Source organism: Vicugna pacos, chromosome 5, assembly GCF_048564905.1.
Source record: "Vicugna pacos chromosome 5, VicPac4, whole genome shotgun sequence".
NCBI classification, from domain to species: Eukaryota; Metazoa; Chordata; class Mammalia; order Artiodactyla; family Camelidae; genus Vicugna; species Vicugna pacos.
In genome coordinates, this window is record NC_132991.1 from 89,368,572 (window position 1) to 89,396,025 (window position 27,454).

At 42.3% G+C, this 27,454-nt stretch overlaps 1 long non-coding RNA gene across 5 annotated transcripts; it reads right to left on the reverse strand.

Moving 5' to 3' along the window:
* Positions 1 to 8,586: 8,586 nt before the first annotated feature.
* LOC107033874 (uncharacterized) lies at positions 8,587 to 27,122 on the reverse strand. Of its 5 annotated transcripts, none has more exons than XR_012072939.1 (7): positions 26,825 to 27,122; positions 26,271 to 26,378; positions 22,730 to 23,125; positions 21,646 to 21,732; positions 18,984 to 19,098; positions 16,211 to 16,362; positions 8,587 to 8,660 (listed from the first exon to the last, which is right to left on the reverse strand). It is a non-coding gene; the product is annotated as an uncharacterized lncRNA (long non-coding RNA). The 5 variants fall into 5 exon arrangements; XR_012072937.1 differs by lacking the exon at positions 8,587 to 8,660 and adding an exon at positions 12,631 to 15,189; XR_012072938.1 differs by lacking the exon at positions 8,587 to 8,660 and having other exon boundaries at positions 12,631 to 16,362; positions 26,271 to 26,375.
* Positions 27,123 to 27,454: the final 332 nt, after the last annotated feature.

Sequence of the window (27,454 nt, forward strand, 5' to 3'; positions counted from 1 at the left end):
AAAACACCCAATTAAAAAATGGGCAGGGTAGAGAAGCAAGATGGCGGAGTAGAAGGACGCTTGTAAGTCACCCTGTCCCACAAATACACCAAAATTCACATCTACGGACCTACTCAGCCAACCAGAGCACCTGCCGAACTCCGACAGAACATCACCCTCTTCCAAAGACAAAGACACCAAAAATCTGGTAGGAGAAAAGGAGAAAAGAAAGAAGAAAAAGCAAAACAGTGTGGGACTAATCCCGCAGGGAGGGAGTGGCAAAGGAGGACTGGCACTCGCTCACTGGGTCTCCCCTCTCCAACGGAGAGGCCAGCAGGACGGAGGGGGAGCCTCTGAGGCTCAGATCTGCCCCGAGCACCCCTTGACCGACAGAACTGAGTTAAATGGGCACAAAGGGTCCCCGTGACACCCAGCCCGAGACGCTAGCCGGCAGCTGGAGCTGGGACAGGCCGCCCGAGCCGGGCAGAGGACGGGGACAGCTGCGCTGAGGCAGCGTCTCAGGTGGCTGCAGGGGGCTGCGTGCCGAGGCTGGGAGGGGATATGGAGCAGAACCACCTCAGTCCCCCATAAATTGCGAAAAAAGCAAAGCAACAAGTCTGGTGTGCCCTGGGGGGAGGGGTGCCATAGCCTTTGTCTCCTCAGACCTGCGTCGCCATTACTGACCCTTCTTGCGAGAAGAGAGGTGGGGCACAGCCACAGCCACCATCTCCTCCTGTGTGCAGCGCCCGGCCAGGGGCAGGGCCGAGACCTGAATCCGCACCTGGGGGCTCTGTAACCTCCTAGGCAGGACTGAGACTTGTTTACAGCCCAAGGCAGATAGGATCTTTCTGCCCTGGCACCTCAGAGAACTCGCGCCACCAAGACAAACAAGGAGCTGTGATCTGGCACAGAGGAGGGGTGGGGCCGTTCCGCGGTCTTCCCCGAGCCTGCCTTCCGAGCGCCCACCAGAGGCAGAGTGGACAGCTGCACAGAGCAGCGGAGTGACTGGCACTGGGAGAGGGTAGGCAGCCACTCACCTTCCTGGCAGGAACGCAGCACCTGACCACGGTGCTGGGAGGGGGCGGGATCTGCCCACCGGCCTCACCGGACTGCAGCATCTGACTGCGGCATTGGGAGGGGGAGTGACCCGCCCGCCCACCTGGTAAGAGCTCAGCACCCAGTGTTGGGAGGGGGCACGATCTGCTAGCTGACAGCCACTGGGAGCAGCACAGACGAGGGCGCCAACAGAGGGCCTCTGGAAGCAGCAAGCTGAGTTCGCGAAACAGGGCGAAGACACAAAGAGCTCTCGATAAAATCATTAAGAGCACACCATCTCCAGGAGAACTAGATAACTGATACTCCTTAAGCCACAGTGCCAGAGAGATATGAGCAATATGAAGAAGCAGAGGAGCCACTCCCAATTAAAAGATCAAGAAGATCAAGAGAAACCCCCTGAAAGCATGATCAAGGAAATAGACATTGATGGCCTACTAGATAAAGATTTCAAAAAAGGAGTGATCAAAGTACTGAAGGAACTAAAAGAAATAGTGTTTAGGGATTTAAAATATGTCAAAAATGAAATAGAAGCTATAAAGAAGAACCAAGTAGAATTAGTAAACTCATTTGCTGAGATGAGAGCTGACCTAAAGGCTGTGCAAAGCTGGCTAGATAATGTAGAGGAACAAATAAGTGACCTAGAAGACAGGACAACAGAAAGCACCCAATCAGAACAGCTGAGAGAAAAATAAAAAACAAAACAATATAAGGGACCTATGGGATAATATAAAGCGTGCCAATCTACGCATAATAGGGGTTCCAGAAGGGGAAGAAAGAACAAAGGGGATAGAAAAGGTATTTGAAGAAATCATGATTGAAAACTTCCCAAACCTAACGGAATCAGATATCCAAGTACAGGAGGCTCAGAGGGTCCCAAACAGGACAAACCCAAACAGACCCACACCAAGATATATCATAATCAAGATGGCCAGAGTCAAGGATAAAGAAATGATCCTAAAGGCAGCAAGAGAAAAGCAAAGAGTGAGTTACAAGGGAACCCCCATAAGGCTCTCAGCTGACTTCTCTACACAAACACTACAGGCCAGAAGGGAGTGGCAAGATATAGTCAAAGTCCTGAATGAAAAAAAGATGCAGCCTTAAGATACTCTATCCAGCAAGGCTATCCTTTAAAATAGAAGGAGAGATAAAGAATTTCACAGACAAGCAAAAACTAAAAGAGTTTAATGACACTAAACCCATGCTGAAAGAAATATTGACAGGTCTACTCTAAATAGAAAAAAAGCAGGATGCTACAAAAATGAGAAACTCATAACTGGAAAGGAGATAACTGCCTGAATTACAGAAATAATAAACACAAAATTGTAAAAGAAGACACCTAAATCATTAAGAATGGGAAAGGGAAGCAAGGAAAGCCACTGTGGGAAATAGTATGGAGATTCCTCAAAAGACTAGGAAAAGACTTACCATATGACCCAGGAATCCTGCTCCTGGGCATATATCCAGAAGGAACCTTACTTCAAAATGACACCTGCACCCCATAGCAGCACTATTTACAATAGCCAAGACATGGAAGCAGCCTAAATGTCCATCAACAGATGACTGGATAAAGAAGCTGTGGTTTATTTATACGATGGAATACTATTGAGCCATAAAATATGTTGTCATATCAGCCATAAAAATGACAACATAATGCCACTTGCAGCAACATGGATGTTCCTGGAGAATGTCATTCTAAGTGAAGTAAGCCAGAAAGAAAAAGAAAAATACCATATGAGGTTGCTCATATGAGGAATCTAAAATAAATAAATAAATAAATAAATAAATAAATAAATAAATAAATAAATAAATAAATACAAAACAGAAACAGACTCATAGACATAGAATACAAACTTGCCCAGGGGAAGGGACAGACTGGTATTTTAAAATGCAGAATAGGTAAACAAGATTATACTGCATAGTACAGGGAAATATATACAAGATCTTGTGGTAGCTCACTGTGAAAAAAAAATGACAATGAGTATATATATATGTTCATATATAACTGAAAAATTGTGCTCTGCACTAGAATTTGACACAACATTGTAAAATGACTATCACACAATAAAAAAAGTAAAAAATAAATTAAATTAAATGAAATTTAAAAATGGGCAAAGCATTTGAATACACAATCTTCAAAGAAGATATAATAAATATCAAATACATACATGAAAAGATGCTCAACATCATTAGCCATCAAGAAAATGCAAATAAAAACCACAACAAGATACATCTTCACACCTACTAGGATGGCAATAAGAAAAAGTCAGATAATAACAGGTGTTAGTGAGGATCTGGAGAAACTGGAAGACTTCAACACTACTGGTGGAAGCGCAAAATGGTGCAGCTGCTTTGGAAAATTGTCTGCCAGTTCCTCAAATGGTTAAACATAGCGTTACCATGTAATCCAGCAAATCTACTCCTACGTGTCTGGCCAAGAGAAATGAAAGCATATATCCATACAAAAACTGCACATGAATGTTCACAGTAGCATTATTCACAGTAGACAAAAAGGCAAAACAACCTAAATGTCTAACAAGAATGAATGCATAAACAAAAGGTGGTCTATCCACAATGGAATATTATTCAGCAATAAAAAGAAACAAAGCACTTATATTTGTTACAACATGGATGGACTTTGAAAATATTATGTCAAGTGAAAGAAGCCAGATGCAAAATACCGCATATTTTATAATTTCACTTATATGAAACATCCAACAGAGACAGAAAGGAGATTAGTAGCTGCCAGAGACCAAGGGAGGAGGGAAGTGGGGAGTGACTGCGGATGGGCAGAGGGTCTCTTTTTAAGGTCATGAAAACGTTCTAGAATTAGACAGTTGTGACGGTCTCACAGCTTTGTGAAGATACCAAAATGAGCCAAAAAACCCCACTGAATTGTACACTTTGAAAGAGTGAATATTATGATATGTGAATTAAATCACAATTTAAAAATCCATATAAAAACATATTAGCCTTCAAGGAGAAATACAGCTCTTACTAGACCAGGATCAGATTATGTGCAGACCTACAACAGAAGCTGACTCAGAAGGTAGCTTGGCAAACGTGGAAGGCCAGTTGACTACCTTCACTGTATGTCTAGAACCCTAAGCCTCCTCACCACCTTCGTGCTCCTATGACAGTAAGACCCATTCCCAACTCCCTGGCTCTGCTTTCCAGTTTTACTGGCTTTCTTTGACATCCCCAAATTCACCCAGCCATACTCTTACTTCAAGGTCCAAGTCTCCTTCTGAGGACATGAGTGTGACCCTTTGATTGACGTTCCCCACTCCCCTTGAAATCACCAGCATCTCCAGAGCTCCCCGTGGGGGAGCTGGGCCTAGCCTGGTGCCTGGCAAAGTAGGAGCTCAGCCAACGTTTCTGGAGTAAACCAGAGTTAGGAAGAGGAGATGCCAGGTAGGCTAAAACCCTAAGGGCCCCTAGGATCAGTCAGCTAGATGAGGGAGGGGAGAGTGTCCCAGGCAGGCACAACAGCCTATGCAAAGGCCATGGAGAGAGAGAGAGAGAGAGAGAGAGAGAGAGAGAGAGAGAGAGAGAGAGAGAGAGAGAGAGAGAGAGAGAGAGAGAGAGAGAGAGAGAGAGAGAGAGAGAGGGAGGGGACTGGTGCCTTTGAAGACTCAAAAGAGACTGAGATGTGAGGACTTGTGATCTTGGCAGATGGGGCTAGATACACAGATCGAGTTTTTGAGACAGGAGGGAAGGGGTCAGGGCACAGCCATTCAAGGAATGACAGCAATTGAAACCGAAATGGTGGAAGATTCAACTCCCAGTAGGCCTTGAGGCTCAAGATGGCAGGAGATTTGACTTCTAGTAGACCTTAAGCTTCATTATACGCTCATTGTAATATTAACATGGTAAATGGCACTCCCACAGGTGCCATGACAGCTCCAAAGCTAACCATAAAAGGTCAAAGAGTGGGCAGTGGCCAAATTCCTGGGAATCCCAGCCCCTTTCCCGGAGTAGTTAGAATGGTCCTCCCACTTGTTAGCATACGAGGCTACCAAGCCCATAAAACCCAGTCGCTGCCTCTCTCACTCCCTCATCTTCGGAAACAACCTGCACTCTGTCTATGGAGTATGTACTTTAACCTGAGCACCCACCCCCACACCCCGTCTTGGCCTTTCTCTCGCCTTTTAAAATAGCCTACACTCTATGTAGTGTGTATCTCTCTGAATAAATCTACCTTTACTCAACTGTGGCTCGCTCTTGAATTCTTTCCTGCGCGAAGCCCAAGACCCACACTTGGCGGGCCACGTCCCAGGGGCTCAGCTGAGACCTGGGATTCGGCCCTTCTCGTGCCCCACACTCATTTTTCCTGTATCAGTTTGAGGGACTTTTGCATTAGACACCTTTCATTGTAAACAGCTGCTCAAAACTGTTTACATACACAAGGGGATTCAGACTCTCAGCACTTCAGGGCTGGCTTGACCAGCAGCTCAAGGGTGTCATCCTGTACTCACTTTTTTGTCTGTCTTTCCCCATTTCTCCAGGTCAGCGTCATGCTCAGACCAGCTTTCATCCTTTCATTGAAGCAACAACTACACATTCTAGGGTACCGAGGGAGCTAGAAAACATCTTTTCCAGCAGTCCCAGCCAAAAAGAAGTTTGCTCACTGTCTTTGGGTTACAGGCCTACCCTGCAGCCAGGTAGTGGGATTATGCTGATCCGTGAGGGCCTCCCACCTGTCGCAGCCCCAGGCCCGGGTGGGTCAGCCCTTGGGCTAGAGGGCCCCCAAAGAACGATCAAGGGAGTGCCTAGACAACAAAGGGTCCTGGGAGGCAACTACAATAGTCGGAAACCTCAAATTCTAAACTCCCTCCCCCCACCTATATGGGAGTATCATCTCTACTTTGCGGGATTGTAAAGAACAATGAGGTTCAAACACAACAGTTAAGTGCTGTGGCTGGTGTGACCTCAGGCAGAATGGCCCCAGGGGCTGTTTTCTCCTGGGTGAAAGGAAGGGCTGGGTCGCCTGGAGATCACCAAGCCGGTTTTCCCACTCTACCCGAGGTCCTTCTCTGAAGGGAGGTGCAGTGGCCTGATACGGCCAGCAGGTGGCAGCATGGCGGTATGTCCAGGTTCTGGCGAAGCCTGGGAGCCCCGCCGGCCACGGAGAAGGCAGCGGGGCCTCTCCAGCCAGATCCTATAGTTAGTACTGTGCTTTCTTGGGAACTCGACTTCATGCCAGCTTCATGGGCATGCCACCCACCCTTAGAAGGGCCCTGGGATCGGTATAATGCTCAATAACTGTTGAGCAGGAGCCCTGCATTTTCATTTTGCAGTAGGCCCTAAATTATGGTGCTGGGAGGCAGGACCTATGCTGCCTCAGGGGTCCCCATCACTGCCATTTCCCAGAAATGTGCTGGGCCCTTCCCCTTGCCTTGCCTTTGCTCAGCGTTTCTGGGGCTCCTGATCATGCCTGTCTCCACAGCTCACTGTCTTCTGGGAAGCCTGGAAAGGATGAGGACCCTACATGGGGAGGATGGAGACCCTACACAGGGAGGACTGGGGACCCTACATGGGGAAGATGGAATCTTACACAGGAGAAAAAACAAATCCCCTCTGGTCAGGGTCATCAGTGGCCTCCTGGTTGTCACATCCAAGGGAAACCTGCTAGGTCTCATCTTACTTGTCCCTTTTGGTATTTGACACTCAATTCTTCTGTTCCATAGTGTCTCAGGACGCAGCTCAGGGACCCTCATTCTCCTCTGGACCCTCTCCTTAATGCCCCACAGCCATCAGCATCCCCTAGGCTCTTCCATTTTTCAAAAAGTCACCTATTGAGATATAAAATTACACAGTAAGACTCATCCCTTTTGTGTGTGTCCAGTTCAATGAGTTTCAGTAAACATATGCAGTCATGATATAATCCAGACTGAGTATTCCACTCCCAGAAATATCCCTCACGCTCTTTGTGGTCAGTTCGCTTTCTCACTCCCAGCCCCGGCAATCACTGATCTACTTTCTGTCTCTCTGGTTTTGCCTTTTCCAGAATGTCATAGATATGGCATCATACAGCAGGTAGCCTTTGGGTCTGGCTACTTTCACTCAGCATTATACCACACCCGTTTTTGAATCTCACTTTTTGGCATCCCATGCACAGCCATCATTTAAACCATAGCTATCTGCTGATGGTACACAGCCCCTACCCCTGCCCTCTAACAAGCTCTCAATCAGCCTTTTGGTTTCCCTCAAACCAGCTCCTCTGCCTTCCATTCTCTCCCTTGGTCACCAAGCTAGAAATCTGGGAGGCATCTTTGCTTCTTTGTCTGCTGTCCCCCCATATCCAGATGTCACCCTCCCCAATTAGTCCCCTTCCTTCCATCTCCTCTGCCCCTGCCTTCGTTCAGGCCAAGGCGACTGCGGGGTCTCCTGGCTGGGCTCCCTGTCTCCTCACCCTGGCCCTGCCCAGGCCCTGTCCCAGTCACTAGTGCAGCAAGCAAGGGCCTGGGTGGGGATCTGGCCTCTGCCTGCCCCTCCAGCCTGGCCTCCCTCCACCTCCCCTTCTAGGACCGGGGAAACAGTTGAAATGAACTGGTGGTGAGTAACAGTGCCGTAACACAATAGCCCAAACGTTTATGGATGATTCCCAAGAAACTGTCGAGTGAAAAAAGCAAAGTGCAAGAGCGATCTATAGCACACTGCCTATCATGTAAAGCGGGGGAACTAGAAAATATTCATGTGCAAAAAGTGATAAATTCAGATAAGCCAGAAACTAACGAGATCGGTTACTTGTAGGGGTGGGGCAGGGTGTGAAGGACGGGAGGGGGTGACATGGGGAAGTGACATTTGTCTGAGTATCTCTGTGTAGTTCCAACTTTTAGAATCATTTCTATGTTCCACACATTTTTAAAATTCAAACAACGAGGAATTGGGAAAGGCAGGGAGTGGAGACGACCCAACGTGGAGTACAAACAGACACGAATGAGCCAAACTGTACCACAAATGAGTAACATCACAACACTGAGGACTCCGGGGAGCACTCACCTGAGCGAATTCAGAAATGAGTATTTGACTATATATTCCAAGACTACAGGGAAAAAGCAGCACAATATTGTACTCTAAGTAGAAGGTTCAATTTTCACAGAGCTATGGTTTAGAAATTCAGAAACTGCTTATGTGTATTCCAGCACTAAGCAAATAAGTAAATACATTGTGACTAATGAGACCCAGATTTCTGACTGTCAGAAAACTGAGCTGGAAGTAATGAAGCGGTGGGCTGAAATAAACACTGTGGTGTTGATGAACACTGTGGTGGCTTCAGTGTGAACTCATGGTTTTCAAAATACACATTGATAGATGGAGAAATAGCTTTAGACATGCACGTGTGTCCATATACGTTTACTTAACTCTGTCCACCGAGAGGGCCTGAAAGTCCTAAAGCACACCACCAGGGAACTCACCAGGGCCTGGATCTTGGTGTCTAATGCTGTTCTCCCAGAAGAGGCACCACGACTCTGTACAGAAATAACTATTTCCAGGGTTGCAGCGAGGAAAGCACAAGATGAGCCTCCAACATCCTTGTGGTGCCAGAAGGGAAGAAAGGGCTCAAATAATGATGGGGACGCAGGAGGCAACTTGAATGGCTCCCAGGCCAAATCTGGGACAATCTGACAGACAAAATAAATAATGATGGTAACAGATGATAATCCACAGAATAAGAACCTATAGAATAAAATAAGAATCTGTGAGTCCATATTGATATAAATACTTGAATGAATGAAGAAATAAATAAGGGAAGCCTATCTCACAGAATTCTAACTAATAGATGTAAAATGAGAAAAACTGAAAACCACCATTCAGCAATAATTGTTTCAGGCAAGATTTAGCAATAGATGGTAAAATTAGTGTGAGAAAGCAGGATGATGGGATATTAGAGTCTCAAATATCTCTCCATAAGATACTTATAAATGAGTAATTTTATAAAAAGAAACCTGATAGAAATCATCTTAACCAAATGACCAAAGTGAACATCACCAGGAAAGGGGCAGATGGAAACCACGTGCCTCCTGATATCATGCATGGAGAAGGATACTTCTCAGAAGTAGCTCCGATCTGAGTGGTCAGGAGATCTGGAAAGGACTATTCCAGGCAGTGGGAACAGTTATGTCAAAGGACTCAAGGCACAGAAAGCAAGCGACTATCAGGCATGCAGTGAGGAGCAAGTGGTGAAGAGATCGGGGAGACAGGAGAGCCCCAATTACACAGGGCTTTGTAGTCCCACATTAGGTGGGAGGTTTGGGGGTTTTTTCCTAATTTTTTTTACTATGGTAAAATACATATAACAAAATTTACCATCTTAATTTGTTTTTTCAGTGTACAGTTCAATGGTATGAAATAGATTCATAACGTTGTGCAACTATCACCACCATCCGTCTCCAGAACTCTTTTCATCTTGTAAAGCTGAAACTCTATACCCATTAGACAAAAATGCACACTCCCCCTCCCTGCAGACCTGGAAACCGCTGTTCTACTTCCTGTTTCTATGATTTGGACTACTCTATGTGTCCCAAATAAGTGGCATCATACTATATTTGTTTTTTGGTGACTGGTTAATTTCACTTAGCCGAATGTTCTCAGGGTTCATCCATGTTGTAGAATGTGCCAGAATTTTCTTCCTTTTTAAGGAGGACTAATATTCCATTGTATGTATATGTATATACCAAACTGCTTATCCATTAATCCATTGAGAGACACTTTGGTTGCTTTCACGATTTAGCCATTATGAACATGGGTGTACGAATATCTGTTAAGACACCATGCTTTCATTCTTTTGGGTATATACCCAGAGGTGAATTTACTGGATCATATGATAATTCTATTTTTTATTTTTTGAATAATCACCATACTGTCTTCCACAGCAGTTGTACTATTTTATATTCCCACCAACAGTGTACCAGGGCTCCGATTTCTCCACAGCCTCAGAAACACGTTATTTTTTTCATTGTTGTTGTTACAGTAGCCATTCTAATGAGTGTGAGGTGGTATCTCCTTGTAGTTTTGATTTGTATTTCCCTAATGATTAGTGATGCTGAGCATCTTTTTATTTGCTTATTGGCCATTTGGTGCATCTTCTTTGGAGAAATGTCTATTCAAGTCCTTTGTCCATTTTTTAATTGGGTTTTTTATTGTTAAGAAGAGTTTGGGTCTTATTATAAATGATTTAGGGAATCACTGGAGACTGTTAAGCAGGGGAGTAATGTGACCTAATTTGGTTTTTGTTTTGTTTTTTTTTTTTGGTCACTTGGGTGGAGAATGTTTTGAAGGCAGAAAGATTATAGATGGAGACACAGGGAGACCAGTTAGAGGGCTTTTGCACAGAAGATCAAGCAAGAGATGATGATGGTCCCAACAAGAGTAATAACGTTTGTTACTAATGGGATTAGAGAAGTGGAAAAATTCAAAAGCTTAGTTAAGTAATATAAGCAACAGGATTTAGCAGCAACATAGAAATGGGAAATGAGAAAATAGGAGTACAAGATGACTCCCAAGTTTTGGACTTGAGCCAGAAACTAGGTGGATGGTGGCACCATTCAGCAAAATAAACAAAACCAAGGGAGAGCTGCTTTAGAAGTTAGGGAAACGGTGAATTCAATCCTGAACACCATACATTGACAGGGCCTGTAGGATACCCTAATGGAGAGGTCCAGCGGCTTACAAGCTGACATTTAGAAGGAAGTGCTGGGTTGGAGATATCACTCTGGAAGGCTCTGCATGTAACTGAAGCCATGAGCTAGACGGAGTCACCCAAGAAACTCATAGAATAGAGGTGCTTAACCTGGAGATCAAGGTGAGCATCTGCATCTGAGGACCTCCTGAAAGTGCAATAAAAATACATGTGTAGGTGCACATGTACATAATTCTTGCAAGAGAGTTGGTAACTTTTAACTGATGCGCCAACAGTTTCCCTGACTGCCCTCCCCTTTCCCCTTCTCCCCAAAGGGTAAAAGCCACTGATAAGCTGCGGGGGGGGGGGGAGTCATCTGAGGAGCAACAACATTTGAGGGCCAGAGGAAGGGGAGAGCCCGAGAAGAAGCATTCAGAGAGGAGAAAAATGAAAATAATGAGATTTCAAAGGGAGAGGAAGGGGTGGTCAGTGGTGTCAAATATTACAGGGATTAAGATATGATCTAAAAAGCATCTGGGAACCTTTGCCACAGAGGTCCCTGGTGTCCTTGGGAAGAGTTTCAACAGAACAGAGGGGGTGGGGGCACCTCCATCACAGCTGCACGGAGGAATTGTAGGGGAATTACAGACAGCAAATTGGGAAACTCTTTCAAGACACACAAGATACACTTTCAAGGAAACAGGACCTCGGAGGCAGGTGTGGGTTGAGGGAAAGGCTCTGTTTTGGACTCTTTGGAACTGATGGCAGCATCAACAGAAGACCAATGGCAGCAGACTGGCTAGCTGCTCATCCAAACCATTCCTTATTCCTGGATGCATGGCTCTTGTACATTTCCCTTCCTCCCTTGGGAACAGAGCCATGGTCACTTGACCAAGCTCTAGCCAAAGGTAGTGGTGAACACATATCTAGTCTCAGCCCATAGAAGCCCCCACACTGTTTACTTTCATACAAAGGAGCTGGGTGACCAGGGGAGTGGGAGGGAGACCTTTCAATTTACACCTATTGCATTCCGAACCAGTGAATGTGTGTCCTAATTTAGAACTTTGAATTAGAAAATTAAAAGGAGTATGACAGGGACATGGGCATGTTTAAATATTGGTGGAAGGAGCCAGTACAAACAAAAATCCCAGAAGTTCAGAAAGGTAGAGGATGGAGGAAAGCCCTCAAGGATGGAGACCAGAGAACAGTGGGAGGATCAAGGGATTGGCCATGGACAGGAAGAAGTTACCTTAGGATGGGAAGGGAGGAGGCTGCAGATCCAGGCAAGTATGTAAACATGTACAGGAGGGGAGGGGTTCTTCTCAAATGGCTTTTATTGAGGATGTGAAGTTACCAAATGAGAATGAGAGAAGAGTGGCAGGTTTGATCTGACTTGTGGGGAGAATGGGGACGTGGACAAGGGACATGGAAGACTTTCAGGGAGCACTGGTGGCTCAGCTAAGACTGGAGCCATGAATTTAGACCCCATCCAAAGGCCCCGTCTCCCTCTTTGCTCTGCTGTGGCTGTTCAGCTGAATTTCTTCTCATTAGTGGTCCCAGCACCTCCGCTGGAAGGCTGTGCTGAGAGTCTTCAGATGCCCTCTGCCTCTCCCTTCCCAGACAACAGGGTATTTCTCTGGCCTATCAGAGCCTGGCAGAATGGAAGAGGAACCCCACCCCTGGATATCAACCTTATGGTTCACGTGATGCTAAGAGAACTCACTCTGGCGGGCAAAGGCCACTGGTGCACACCTGACAGAATCAAGTAAACTCAACCTTGAACTTGAAAGGCTGACAGATGTTTAGAGGGGAGTGAGGGGGAAGGGAGCAGAACACACAATGTACTCAACCATATAAAATAATGCACAGGAAGTTAACAGAAAGAAAACATACCTAAATATTTATAGGAGTTACCATGGGTTGTGGAGATTATAGGTTTTTCCTTTTATTTCTTTAGTTTCCAAATGTTCTACATCATTTCTGTAATTTGACAAAGTTTCTGATACAGTTTCTGTATGAGTGAGCAATCCTGTCCCAATTTCATGATGGAAAAACACCTTTTGGGTCGCAGACCTCTTTAAGACTCGGATGGCAGCTATGGGCCTTCTCCCCGGGAAAATGGTCATAAGCTCTTAGATGCACTGACACCCCGTTCTTCATCCCCTTGGGGTGGCCCAAATGCCAAAGGAATGCCCATCTCTGTCTGTAAGAGGCAGGATGGCTCCTGGGTCAGCCACAACTGACAGTGGGCTGACCAACAATGTTGAAATTTCAAAAGAAATGTGTTTAAATGCAAAATGGAAGCACCAACAAAGAAGCCCAGAAGCCACTATTGGCTGTGCCATCCCAGCTCCGTCCAAGGAAGGGGGCTACTCTGGCCTAAGCTCCACAATCACTGTGGCACATCTGTCATCCCTGGGGATAGGGTTGCAAAAAGGCATCTAAACATTCCATTCACGCAGCTGACTCCCTGGTTCACATCCCCGGCTCCCAAGTGCCTTTAGGGAAAATGTGGCTGCTTTTAGGGCAGAGGTTTATAGACTTGAATAATCTAAGGGCCAGAAAGGTAAACTCCAGGAAAAATAAACTGCCAGGAAACTATCAAACTTTATTTCATATGTTATAAGGCACAAACATATGATGCCAGAGATTGCACTTTAACTTTGACGTTGAAAAAATATAATTTGGAAATAGAAATAATTATTCAAAGTATTACTCCTCAGATTTGAAATTCAAAATCTGACATTCCTTTCTTATGCCGCAAGATGTCAATCAATGTCAGGTTGTAGATATTTTTTTTCTTAAGGTTGTGGATTTTGTGTTGCAACATCCTGCAGAGGATTCATCTTTGAATCCTTTAACTGGGAGCAGTATTCAGTTTTATTCAGCTTCATAGCAGAAAATAGCTGCACACAAACATAAAGTACTTCCAAACATGGGCAAAGTCTTTGCACAATGGTTTTTATATTTAGGGTTACCATTCCCAATGTATGTGTAGAATTCTGGGACCCCAACATCATCATATTTCACTTTCAGTATAGTGTTGCACTGCAATTCGGTAACTTCCATTTGTAGCTCTTCATTCACATTATTAATATTAATGGAGAAGGGGAACTAAACAATATTAGTTCATTCTCATAAACTCTGAAATCAGAGAACCTTTTCTGGAATTCAGTCTTCAACTCTTTAATTTGGGGAATGTAGTTCAGTCCATCCTTTTCATTTTCAGAAACTAATTTCAGCGTAGGAAAGTGGGCCAGACTGTTCCTTGCCAAATGAGTCTCCCAAAGACCCAATTTCGCTAGGAATGAGTGAAGTGAATCATACATTTGTGTCACCATTTGTGAACATCCTTGCAGAGAAATATCCAACATGTTTAGATACGTCATAATGTCAACCAAAAAGGCTAAGTCTCTGACCCAGTCTTTGCTCATAAGCTGAGGCACAGCTTTTCCTTTAGAAGACATGAAAAAGTCAATTTCTTCCAATAGTTCAAAAAAGTGCCTGAGGATCTCACCATGACTTAGCCACTTAAGTTCCATGGAGCAGAACATGCTTCCATATTGTGCATCTGACTCATTAAACAAAGCACTGAACTTTCTGTGGTCCGAGCCATGGCAACGTATCCAGGTTATGGTATAAATTACTATGTCCATGACGTGGTCCGTTTTAAATTTTTTAGCCTAAAGTGACTCCTGGAGAATGAGGCCACACACAGACTTAAGTGCTGTGTCTTGGCAAAGCCCCGACACTTTCAATTTCAGTATTGTAACTAGCTCTTTAACACCAACCACTGCAGAATTACCATCTGTGCTAATATTGATTTTGACCAGTCCATGTTAAATTTTTTAAGACTTTTCTCAACAAATTGAAATAATTCATTTCCTGATGTTGTGCCTGTCATGGGGACCACACCCAAAAGTTCTTCGGTCACATCAAAAGTTTCATTGACACCACGAATAAAGACAGCTCTGTGGGGGGTGTCATTTCCATCAGTGCTTTCCTGAGCTGCAATGGAGAAAGCCACAAATGATCTGGCTTTTTCTTGCAACTTGTCCTGCAAGTCCTCAGTCATGTTGTCAACGTGCTGCGCAACAATATCACCAATGAGTCTGATGTCGGCAAACGCTTGTCTCTATTCAGGACACATGATTTCCGCCGCACTCAGTAGACAGTCCTTTATAAACTCGCCATCTGTAGGGGGTTTTGATGCCCGGACAATTTTCTTGCTTAACACTTAACTACATTTCATAGCAGCATCACTTATTTTACTCACATTCAAAAGAAAATCATGTTGAAATTTCAGTCTTTTTTTCAGCTCGTTGAGTTTTCTATCCCGCATCTTTTCCGTAAACCCGTCATGGTTCTTACTATGGCTGGTTTCATGATGCTGTCTTAGGCTACATTCTCTCGACGCAGACAGACTTTGCATATTAAACATGTAGGAACATTCTTTACCTCCACAAAGAAATAAGTTTTCTCCCATGTTTCTTGAAATGTATGGCTTTCTTGTTCTAACTTTCATTTTCCCACTTTTAAAAGACAAATATACAAGACATATTAAAATGTCATCTTTATCAATAAGAAAAAAGTACCACTTTGGAAGAAAAAAGTATTAACTATTTTTTCCAAAGTGTCAGAGTATGGTCACTCCTTCAGAGTTGGGGAGAACGTCAAGAACAGTGGGGGTTGTAGCCAACACTAAGAGGGAGCAGATGCCTGTGGACACGTAGAGTGTGGCCCCAGGGCCACCAGATTCTCTGATGTAGCAAAAGAAGCTAGAAATCCAGATTTTTATGTGAAATTTCTTGATTTTTAAAAATATTCACGGTTACATTACTATATATAAAACAGATAAACAACAAGGACCTACAATATAGCACAGGAAACTATATACAATTTCTTATAAAAAGCTATAATGGAAAAGAATCTGAAAAAATATACTTATGCATGTATATATGTAACTGAATCACTTTGCTGTATACTTGAAACTAACATTGTAAATCAACTACACTTCAATAAAAAATAAAATAAATTAGAACAAGCAAAAAAATTTAAGCTTTATAAAAGGAAAAAAATATTTAAATAAAAATATTCATGGTAAATTCTATTGTTTTTTTCTTTAAACACTGTGTAGGCATCATGTCTACCAATCAGATTAAGCAGATTAGGGACACTGGTTTGGAATCTCTGGTTTAAACTTGATAAAAACTCTATTTGAAGAGAATTAAATGTTGAAGAGAATTAAATATCTAATTCTGAAACCAAAGGTTCAAGATCTTGTTCAAACAGAATCCTAGAAGATACCCCAAAAAGGGGAACTGAACTGATGTATCTCAAAGTGCCACGCCTTTTGCAGACATCAAAGTCACAGTTCACTAGGACAAAACCCATTAGCTTGATAGAATTATGAGGATGATTTATGCATTCTGATATAGGGAGAAATTATATTTAAAAGTATCAAGTTCCCTTAACCTCCTGCCAGTCCCTCCCTGGGGGCCATGCTAACAAACAAGCCTGGCAAGTCTCCATCTACAGCTTTAACACCCTTACTTCTCCAGGCGCTGTTTTTTCCATCTCTCTCTTCTTGGTTTTGGCTTTTCTTTCCAACATGGTCCAGAACTATGGCACCGATCTCAGTTCCTTGTTTCTGTTCTAAGGCTCTCTCTGCATCGGCCTGTGACTTGAAGTCAATATAGGCGATCCTGCAGTTGTGGGGTTGGGATAGGAGAGAGAAGAAAGAACGGTCAACATTTAGCACTTTTAATTATTTGTCTTTTGAATCAGGAATGAACATACAAGACTCAGAATGCAAAAGATAGAAAAGATATAGCAAAGTCTTCCTTCTGCCCAGTTTCTATCCTTAGAGGTAACATGCTGTACATATAAAAGCAAATGTATACACATATACACGTCTTTTTTTATTTAAAGCTCTACTGAGATATAGTTTACATGTCATAAAATTCACCAAGTGTACAATGGTGTGTTTACAGAATTCTAGAACCATTGCCACCATCTGATTTTAGAACATCTTCAGCATCCCACAAAGTACCCATCAGTAGTCACCCCTCATTCCCCTCAACTCACTGCCGTCCCCCAGCTGCCGGCAATCACTACGTTACTTTCTGTCTCTACAGATCTGTCTATTCTAGACATCTTATATAAATGGGATTATACAAATATGCCATCTTTTGTGTCTGGCTTCTTTCATTCAGCCCAATATTTTGGAGACTCATCCACGTTGTCGCATGTATCAGTACTTCAATTCCAGCAGAATTGCTGGATCATACAGCAACTCTATGTTTAACATTTTGAGAAACTGCCAAACTGTTTTCCAAAGCAACTACACTGTTTTACATTCCCCACCAGCAATGAATGAGGGTTCTGATTTCTCTACTTCCTTGCCAACATTGTCACTGTCTGTCTTTTTTATCACAGCCACTCTAATGAATATGCAATGGTATCACATCATGGTTTTGATTTGCATTTCCTTAACAACTAATGTTGAGCATCTTTCCTCATGTCCATTGGCCGTCTGTATACCTTCTTTGAAGAAACGTCCATTCAAGTCCTTTGCCCATTTTTAAATTGGGTTGCCTTTTTATGATTGAGCTGTACAAGTCCTTTATGTATCCTGAATATAAGTCCCTTATCAGATATATGATTTGCAATATCTTCTCCCAGGATGTAGAGTTTCTTATGACTTTTTGGATAGTGTCTTTTGAAGTACAAATGTTTTTAATTTTGATAAAGCCCAATTTCTCAATCTTCTTTTTTATGGCTTGTGTAATACCCTCATCCAAGATTACAAAGATTTACTTCTGTCTTTTCATCGTAGTGCTTACATTTAGGTCTTTCATCTATTTTAGTTAATTTTTCTGTATAGTTTGCAAGCCCAGCAGAGTGCTCACAGTACTTGTTACAGCAAACACCACTAACAATTTGGGATTTATCCTCTCAGACTTGTTTTCTAAATCTGCAGGAGTCTTTTCTAGAGATTATGTTCATCAGAATACATGGCAGAATGGTGAAAAAGAATATGAAAATGAATATATGTATATTCATGTATGACTGAAGAATTGTGCTGTACACCAGAAATTGAAACAACATTGTAAACTGACTATACTTCAATAAAAAATAAAATAAAAATAGAGAAACCTAAAAAAATATATATATACAGTAGAGGTTATTTTAGAGTTAACTGACACCAACAAATTTAGCTCAAGTGTATCTGTAATCCTGATTTCCAATTTTCGTCTCATTGAGAATCCCTTCAAAATGCATTCTAGTCCATCTTTTCTAATTTCACCGTATTCACCCTCTTATGCTACCAAAGCCTAGATACACAGTGATAGTGTTTCATTAATTGCTTACATCATTCTAACAGACCAATTCAATGTTCTCTTTTAGTACCTGCACAGGTAACTCACCAAGTGTGTGATTTTACTGGAGTTAGCCCTGAAGTGACTGAAATAAAGTGGAATGCAGGGAACCTATGACTATACATGCACCCCAATGTCCATAGCAGCACTATTTACAATAGCCAAGACATGGAAACAACATAAATGTCCATCAACAGATGAAAGGATAAAGAAAATGTGGTATATTTATACAATGGAATAGTACTCAGCCATAAAAATAGTAAAATAATGCCATTTGCAGCAACATGGATGGACCTCGAGAATGTCATTCTAAGTGAAGTAAGCCAGAAACAGAAAGAAAAATACTGTATGATATCACTTATATGTGGAATCTAAAAAAAAAAACTAATTTACAAAAAGAAACAGACTCACAGACATAGAAAACAAACTTATGGTTAGCAGGGGGAAAAAAGGGTGGGAAGGGATAAATTGGGAGTTTGAGATTTGCAGATACTAACTAATACATATAAAATAGATAAACAACAATTTTATGCTGTATAGCACAGGGAAATAAATTCAATATCTTGTAGTAACTTATGGTGAAAATGAATATATGTATGTTCCTGTATGACTGAAACATTGTGAGGTACACCAGAAATTGACACACTGTAAATTGACTATACTTCAATAAAAATAAATTAAACAAAACAAAAACCTATAACTAGATTCTTCCAGTCTTCAATCTTATACTTGATAGAGTAAGTCTTTATTTGTCTGTGACACCACTACAATTTTCTAGAAGCCTTTGGCTATCCATTTATGATGCTTTTTATGTCTGCCAGTAGAAAGCCTGGATGACTACTCTTCTCTAAAATCAGGTATGAGTGATTTGGGAGAATATAATGAAATTCTGTTACATTAGAATCCAGTAGACATATATTTTCAGTACAAGGTACAAAACATACCTTTCACTCATCCCATCCTTGCTCACCAGTCTGATTTGAAAAGTATCCTCAAACACTTCTATTAATTCATGCTGAGTGACTCTGTTCTTGATCAAAAGCATTTTGGCATTTCCATCTGTATATACACAAAAGAGTATTTTTAGTCTGAGTTTAGATCTCATAAGCATCAAAAGTGCTCTAACAGAGACAAAAATACTTCTCAAATAGTTAAAGAGTGGAAACAGTACATATTCCTTCACTGAACAAATATTTGAACACAGAGTCTGGGTGAGGGCCTGTGCTACGTGCTGGTGGTGAAAATACAGACTTGGCCTCCACTCCTGGGAACGTAGTCTTGTTGGGGAAAAGGCTAGTAAACAAACAGTCACATAATTACAAACTGTGGTAAGTGCCAGGAAGGAAAAGTAAATAAAAAGGGAAATGAAAACATGGAGGAGAGAAGACTTAACTGTTTGAGGGGTCAGGGAAAATGCTTCTGATCTAAGGAAGTGACCTTTAAGCTGAGACTCTCTGGAGGGGCTGTTAGTGGCCAGGGAATGAGTCACGAACATGACGACAGGGCAGGTGAGCAATGCAGCCTAAAGGTGAGAAAGACTGTGCTGTGGAGGCCGGTGACTTGCCAGAAACTGAGGAGTACTTGCCCTGGATGAGAAAGAACGTGATATTCCCGCCTGATGCAGAATCTTCTAGATGCACAGGTATCTATGAACAAGGTACCTCGTTTGCATACCTTTCTTTGTTTCCTTTCCCTTTGGTTTCTTAAATTTAATTTTATACCCAAGGACCTCCGACTCACTAAGTTCCAGGGCTTTTTCCTGGTCATCAACAGATTTAAAATTCACAAAACCGAATCTCTTAACAGAGATGTAGCCGAAAAGGAAAAAAAAAAAAAAAACAGGTAAAATCAAGAGGTACATGCCTTCTGGTTGGCTAAGTGCACTGGATATGAGAGTGAAAATTAGCATTGAGTCAAACACAGCTGCCAAATTTACAATTTAAAACCAAGGCTCCACCAACTAGCAACAGCAGTGCTATGAAGTAACCAGAGAGCAGGGGTTCTCACCCGGGGTGAGTCTGACAATGTCTGGAGACATTTTTGGCTGTCACATCTAGTAAGGGGGCACTTCCAGTGTCAATGGGAAGATCCCCAGGGATGTGCTAAACAGCCTACAAGGAAATGGACAGCCCCCCATAACAAGGAATTATCTGGCCCCAAATGTCAATAGTGCCAAAATTGAAAAGCCCTCCTCCAGGGCAAGGACGGAGAGTCAGTGCAAACTTACCCGTTGAATCTTTATTAGTTTTCTGTTTAAAAACTGACTAAATTTAACCAAAAGCTATAGAAAATGAAGCTTGAAATGACAAGCTTTTGAATTTCTGTTTTAAGAAACAGCCATTGCATTTGGGAACTGGAACAAAAATATCAATCCTAATACAGAATATGTTAGCAAACTCAAGGGCTATTACAGTCAGAATATTTTTCTAATGCAAAAGGAACCTTTATTTACTGCAAATGCGACAATATTTCAAAATACAGTTCACAAAAACGGTAAAAAGAGCAATAAGACAAAAGTCTTGGCAGAAGTTCTGGAGTCAGAGCGCTGGGTTCAAATCCTGCCCCCGCCACTTTCTAACTGTGGGATATTGGGCATGTCACTTAACTTCTCTGTGCCTCAATTCCCTCCTTTGTAAAATGGGAATAATGACAAAAATTACTACTGAGGATTGTCTTATGGTTTCAAGGAGTTAAATAAACAAGGAACTAAGAAAATGCCTGGAACAGTTTAGCGCTCAGTGAATGTTTACTATTATCTTCTCAACTCTACCTAAGAAATTCTGAGTACCATAAAATAAACACGCCCATGCCCAAGGCATGTGCTTCTGATGAGAAAGAAGTAAGAAAGGATGCAATTCAACTCAGCAAAAAAGCGGAAGTGATACAGAACCTATATTTGCCACCAAAGCTAGGGGTTTCATGATTAAATTTGTGATTAGTTTAAAATAATTCTAAGGCAAATGGCATTGTTCACAGCTGAAAAATCATGAAAATGTGTCTCTGGAATGACTTGGAAGATCTTCGGATTACTTTAGTATTCTGGTTGGAAAAATGGGATAGCAAAAATTAATATAATGGATTTACTAAATAAGCCACTGAAGGGTTTTAAATGCTCTAAACTGCAAGAGACCAAGGTAATGTCCTACTGAGGGATGAGGAGCAAGTCACAAGACGGTCTGACCTGAATAATCATTGTTGGGCTGATAAACTCTTAACAACAATCTATTTACCTGGACAAGCTGACTCTGACACTGTCAACTGCGACATCATTTTTAGCAAAAAATTCACTAAGATCAGTTTTTAGTTCAGCAACGGTTTTGTTGAAATTCAGTTTTCCAACAAATAGTCTGAAAGTTACAGGTGGTTCAGCTGCCATACAAAAAGGCAAAAAAAAAAAAAAAAAGAAAGGAAAAAAGAAAAGAAAGAACTCAAATAAACAGTTCAGAATGATGTCAAAAGAAATTTCCATTAAAGACTGGCATATTGTAACACCAGGCTGCAATTAAAACTCCTTTGTTCATCATTTGGGCTAACAGAGATTTGAGTTTTGCCAATATGAAATTCTCCACGTGTCTCTTGTGCTTTAAAACACAGCAAAGAGGTTACCTTCTAATTTCTGTATTTTGGCTTCAGGGAAAGCCTTCTTTTGGCCATTTCCTTCTTCTGTTTATCAGGTGGTTTTTTGCATAGACTCTGCGGGTGAAAGCCAGAATGTTGCACTCTTAATGATCTGTGCCACTAATGAGTAAAGTGGAAGCTTTTACAAAGTCCACGAACACTGTACCTACGTGGTGCCTGTTCGCCACCAGACGCCTGGGTTAGGTCTGTCAGAACACTTTTAAAAGCACTTATAAATTAATTAGAAAGTCCAAGTTCATAAAAGAAACCCACAGCCCTGGCCAAGGGTTTCCCTTATCTCTCTTATTCCCTGATAGTGGCCAGCACTTTCCAGAGCTAGTTCAGGTCGTTCTGACCTCCCTCTTCCTCCTCTTCCTGGCAGCCTTTGTCACCACCCTCCCTATCCTACTCATCTTCCTTCGCCCCCACAGGAAAGGCTTTTCTCATATGACTTCTTTTTCAGAATCTAAATGAAAACCCTCCTAATCAATTACTGCCTCACAGACTTGTTAAGAACGTAAATGACAAACTGTTCTTTCAGAGAAACTGCTCATACATCTGACTATATACACAAATCTAAGGGGAAAAATTCACTGTCATTTTAAACTTATATTTTGAAATAATTTAAAATGTTTTGCCATTGTATTTTTTAAAAAACGCTAAGAATTATTGCTTTGGAAGCAATACCATTTAAAATGTTACACAGAGTCTGTCAAGACAAAAACAAAATCACTTGAGAGTAAGTTAGGGGGATGATTCACCTGCGTGGCTCATAAGCACAAAAAGAGAAACAATCAAGGTATAAAGCTCAAAGAGAAAACCTTGATTCTGGTCATTCTCTGATTCTGGACAGCAGAAGTCAAATGTTCAGAGACTCCTCAAGCCAAGCCTGGTGAATCGGCCGGGGACCTCCGAGGCAACAGTTCTGAGGGCTGGGATTTTCACAGAACCCGTCCCAGAGCCATGTGGGATGGCATGCAGGGCTGAACTTTGCCGCCTTACAGCCAGCACCAGGGACGTCCCCAGAAGGGGTCTCTACCTTCCTGGTCCTCATCCAACCCACTGTTCTTACCTTCATTCTCATCAGAGTCCGCACGTCTCTCCTCACGGCCCTCCAGCTTGGCATTCCTCCTATCTCCTGGCAGCTTGGCTCCTGTGGCTCCCTCCCTACATGGTGGTATTAATTTCTCAGCAAACATGGGAGCCAGATGCTTTTTTCCCCCTGACTTTATTTCCTGGAGCAGTGGTAACCTTCCTATGGTTCTTCTGAGGGATGACAACCTGGAGGAGGGAGAGCAGCAGTGACGAGGTCTCCCCTTTGGCCAGGAGGTGACGATCATACTGCACAGTCAGCAAGTGCAAGATCTGCTCGGGCATACGTGTCAACATCCGTGCTGATCTCCTCCAGGATGAATTTTTCAACGTGCAGGAAAGAGCTCCCAGCACCAGAATAACCTGGCATGCTTGTCTAAGGAAAAGAAGAGAAGAAAATTCTCATACTTCACTAAGAGCTAGCAAATCAGAATCTCCAGAGGGAAGGATCTAGGTTTCTAAAAATATGCAAGCACTGCCCAAGGAAAGTACGCCAAGGCAACTACTGTGTAGGAGGCTCCACGTGCCTGTGGAGTCCCAGCTCTCTGCATACAAGTGAAACACCAAAGAAGGCCCCACACAGCCACGTGGAATATACACAGGAATGAGAGCCAGGCCCCAAAGACTGGACTTCATGCTTCCTGTCTACCCTGTCAATTCCCATCCCGGGGCTACTGATAACAGGGCACAGTGTTACAAAACTAAATGACTAAAGATGAAAAGTTTAGCAGAACACCAAATGAAGTCTCACCATATACAAAAGGAGAAAATGAAGAACTATGGGCGATGGATGACCACGTGAAACCACAGTGAGAAGGCAGACATCTACAAGCCAATGAGAGAGGCCTCAGAAGTAACCAAATTGTCAACAACTTGATCTTTGATTTTGGAATTGTGAAAAAGTAAACTTCTGTTGTTTCAGTCACCCAGTCTGAGATATTTTATTACGGCAGCCCCAGCAAAAACACAACTGGTATATATATCTCAACCCACATCACAGGAAGAGATGAGAAACTATAATATGATGTGATTAGCAATACTGGTAATGAACAAAATTGACAAGGAAACAGATGAGGGACCGGTTCATCTGACCTGGGAATGATGTGGGATCAGGGAAGATATGTGAAAAAGACTAAGGTTTATTAATCTATTTGGTGGGTGGGAGGTAATTATGTTTATCTATTTATTTATTACTTCTAGTGGAGGTACTGAGGATTGAACCCAGGACCTTCTGCATGCTAGGCATGCACTCTACCACTGAGCTATACTCTCCCCTGACTTGGGTTTAAATTGAATAATTTTGATGGGCCAACAGTAGGGTTTGGTTAGCCTAAAAGTTAATCTGTGATAGTATTATTATTTGCTGCACCAATTAGAGTAAACTGTTACAGACATCACATTTTAGAGAGGAATGACTAAAGGTTGCCAGTGGGAACAGTCTAGAAATATATCACATGCATCTCAGTTTAAGGAAAACATAACGTGACTGCTTCTACTTCCCTCTGAGCTAGCAGTCTAGGTTCCAAAACAAACACTGCATTCACCAAGACTTTTTTGGCTCTGACGGCTATGGAGAGTTAATGTACTGCATTGTAGACATCACAGTACAGTAGGTGCTCTCTAAACTGTGTCTACTATGTCCACTTAACTATGCCACACTGAACTATGTGGCTAGAGTAAATGACTGCCTCAATTCCAGGATTTACTAACTTGATGCCTATGAAACGCAAAGCATGTGTGGCTAATGGACTGCTATGTGGAACTCCCAGCACACCTGGGCATTTCTGCTCCCATGAGCTGAAATGTACCCTTAATAAGCCTCAGTTGTGTTTGTTTGCAAACCTGTATATGACCACTGTAGGTGCAGTTTCAATTACATAATAAATGTCATGTTAACCGATTGAATTAATGCACAAAGTTATTGAATCTATGAAAACAAAGTTGAACACTTTGGACATACTTGATAAAGTTTAAAAACTGCAGTCAAGTCAGGTGTGGGTAAGCAACCATAAAAGAATGGGGAAAATTGTAAAAATGTGGAAGTCTGCATTCAAATTGCTTTGCTAGGTTTTTAAAGTTTTGCTTTGCTTTCAAGAAGCAAATTTTAAAATGCAGAAGATGCACTATGGGTGTATTTTATACAGAGAAGATAAGTTACTGCCAACAGTGAATGCAGACAAGGCTTTCATCCCACATCAAAAGATTGGCAACTGAATACATATTTAATGTTTCAAGTTAAAATCAAAAAGTATGCATGAATAATTGACTTTTTTGAAGTACTATTGTACAATATTGTTAGCTTCAGTGTACAACACAGTGATTCTGTATTTTTACAGATTACACACCATATGAAGTTATTACAGTATTATTGACTACATTCCCTGTGCTGTACATTACATCCCTGCGACTTACTTATTTTATAACTGGTAGTTTGTACCTCTTAATCCTCTTCATCTATTTCATCCATACCCCTACCCTCCTAGATAACTTACTTTTTTTAAACATTTTTTTATTTGTTTTATTTTTTGGGGGGTGTAGGAAAGGTAATTAGGTTTATTTATTTTTTAACAGAGGTATTGGGGATTAAACCCAGGACCTTGTGCATGCTAAGCACAGTGCTCTATCCCTTGATTGATTAAAACTACTAGACTGAATAGTGTTAAAGTTTCTACTATGCAGCTAGCTGCTCAAAGCAGACAATAAATATCCACCGTCTGCCTCTCCAAAAGAGTTGCTTGGGTGAAGACTGAGGAATGAACCAGGAAAGAGCAAGGGTTTTGGATTCAGCAGAATCCTAATTCTGTCATTAGTTAAGAAACCATGAGCAAGTTAGTCAATGACTAAATCTGTTTTCCTGTCTGTAAAGTGGAGCTAAGGATGTCTACTAAATACGATCACTGGGAGGATGAAATGAGACAATGCATAAAGTCCTAGCACAGTGGCTGCACACATGAAGCATTCAGTATTCAGTACCTGTGTACCCATTCACTCACCTCAATTCTTTTAGGACACAACTTAAGCCCATCTATATTCAAATACTAATGCAGAAGCTCCAAGTCAAAAGCAGAACATACTACGGATCTAAATACTCGCAGAAAGAATAAATATATAAACATGTTTGGTTGGCACACATTTAATAAAGCAATTTTAAGAGTCATGAGATTTTCTTTCAAACCAGTATTTCCAGGCAATCAATATCACCGTTGAAACAAAAAACACTTCTACATTCCCAAAATAAACCATACTTACAATGTCTTATTCTTTTTACAAAACACTGATATTCAACTTGCTAATATTTTGTTTGGAACTTTTGCATCTCATGAGAGTGGTCTGTAATTTTCTTTTCTAAAAATGACTTTGTCAGTTTCTGGTACCAAGTTTAGGGTGGGCTTGCGAAACTAGTTGGAAAGAGTTCACAATACCACTTGTGAGATTGTACAGTGCAGTTTAACAGCCTTACTCTGGATTTTGACTGTTGACATTAATAAGCTATTAATGCTCCACGCTGTACATACAATTACCTTATCTCTACTGCCATTGTCCTTATCTTCAGACATCTCATCTTTCCCATCTTCTATCTCCTTTGGGGAAAGGTTCTTTTTCTTCAGTTCCCTTGATTTTTTTCCCTGCTTAAAATGGACAAGATCATTAGGCACATGACAGGGCCTTCAACAGTCCATGCTATGCATGTTTTTGCCTCCAATATTTGCAGTTAAGTTTCCATTTGCAATAAATTCGTGTTAGGCCTCATTCTAAAGCTATTTTCATTTGATATCTTTTACTCACACCAGCTAATATAAAAATACATAGCAAAAGATAATTTTTGGTATGTTTGCAGGCTAGGTCTCTCTTATCTTTTCTTTTGCCACGATATAGAAATGGAACCTCCTCAAGGTAAAAATAGGCAAGCCCCAGGAATTCCTCCCTTTTCCCTTCATTCTGCTCCTTTCACCACGCGTTTTCAAATAACTGTGATGGTTTTAAAAAAAAAAATCAGTAATTCCACCACCGACTGCTCAAATGGAAGCACACAGAGCCAAACAGCACAACACACCAGAACAAAATCAGTACCTACAATTCAAGAGTCTTTACGTCTCCAGACTGAAAACTCAGTGTTGAATGGAGCAGCTTCCATCTCTGCCCCCACCAAAATTTACAACACAAGTAAGGAGTCTCAAGCCGGAACCGTTAACCATCACTTCCCAAATTAACCCGCACAGTGTCTTCCCTGACTAGTTCTCCTTTTAATAGTACCGCGGGTGTAGGTAGGGCCCCGCACACCGCGCGGCCGCAGTCCCGGACGCCAAGCCCCAGCGGAACAGAACTAGGCCCGCAGGCGCCGGCACCTCCCAGCGGCCGCTCTACACTCCAGAACCCAGCCAAACACAGACCGGAAGGGGACCGCACCCTCGTGATTCCACCTCGCCCAATCAGAGCCCGTGACGCCTTTGGGCCAATCCCGAACCGCGACCCCAGAGAGGGGGCGGGGACTCGAGCTGGGACAGCACGTGCTGCGCCTGCGCGCGGGGAGGACATTTTAGTGCGGGCGGGAGCCGGTAGTACCCCTGGTCCGGATTCTCGGAGGTCGTTCGGCATTAGTCCCAAGTTGCCGGGGGACAAGGCGCAGGTTTCGCTAAGTTCGGGGACCTGGCGGGAGGTCACACAGCTAACCTACGGGTGGAGCTGTAAAACGTAAACAGCAGTC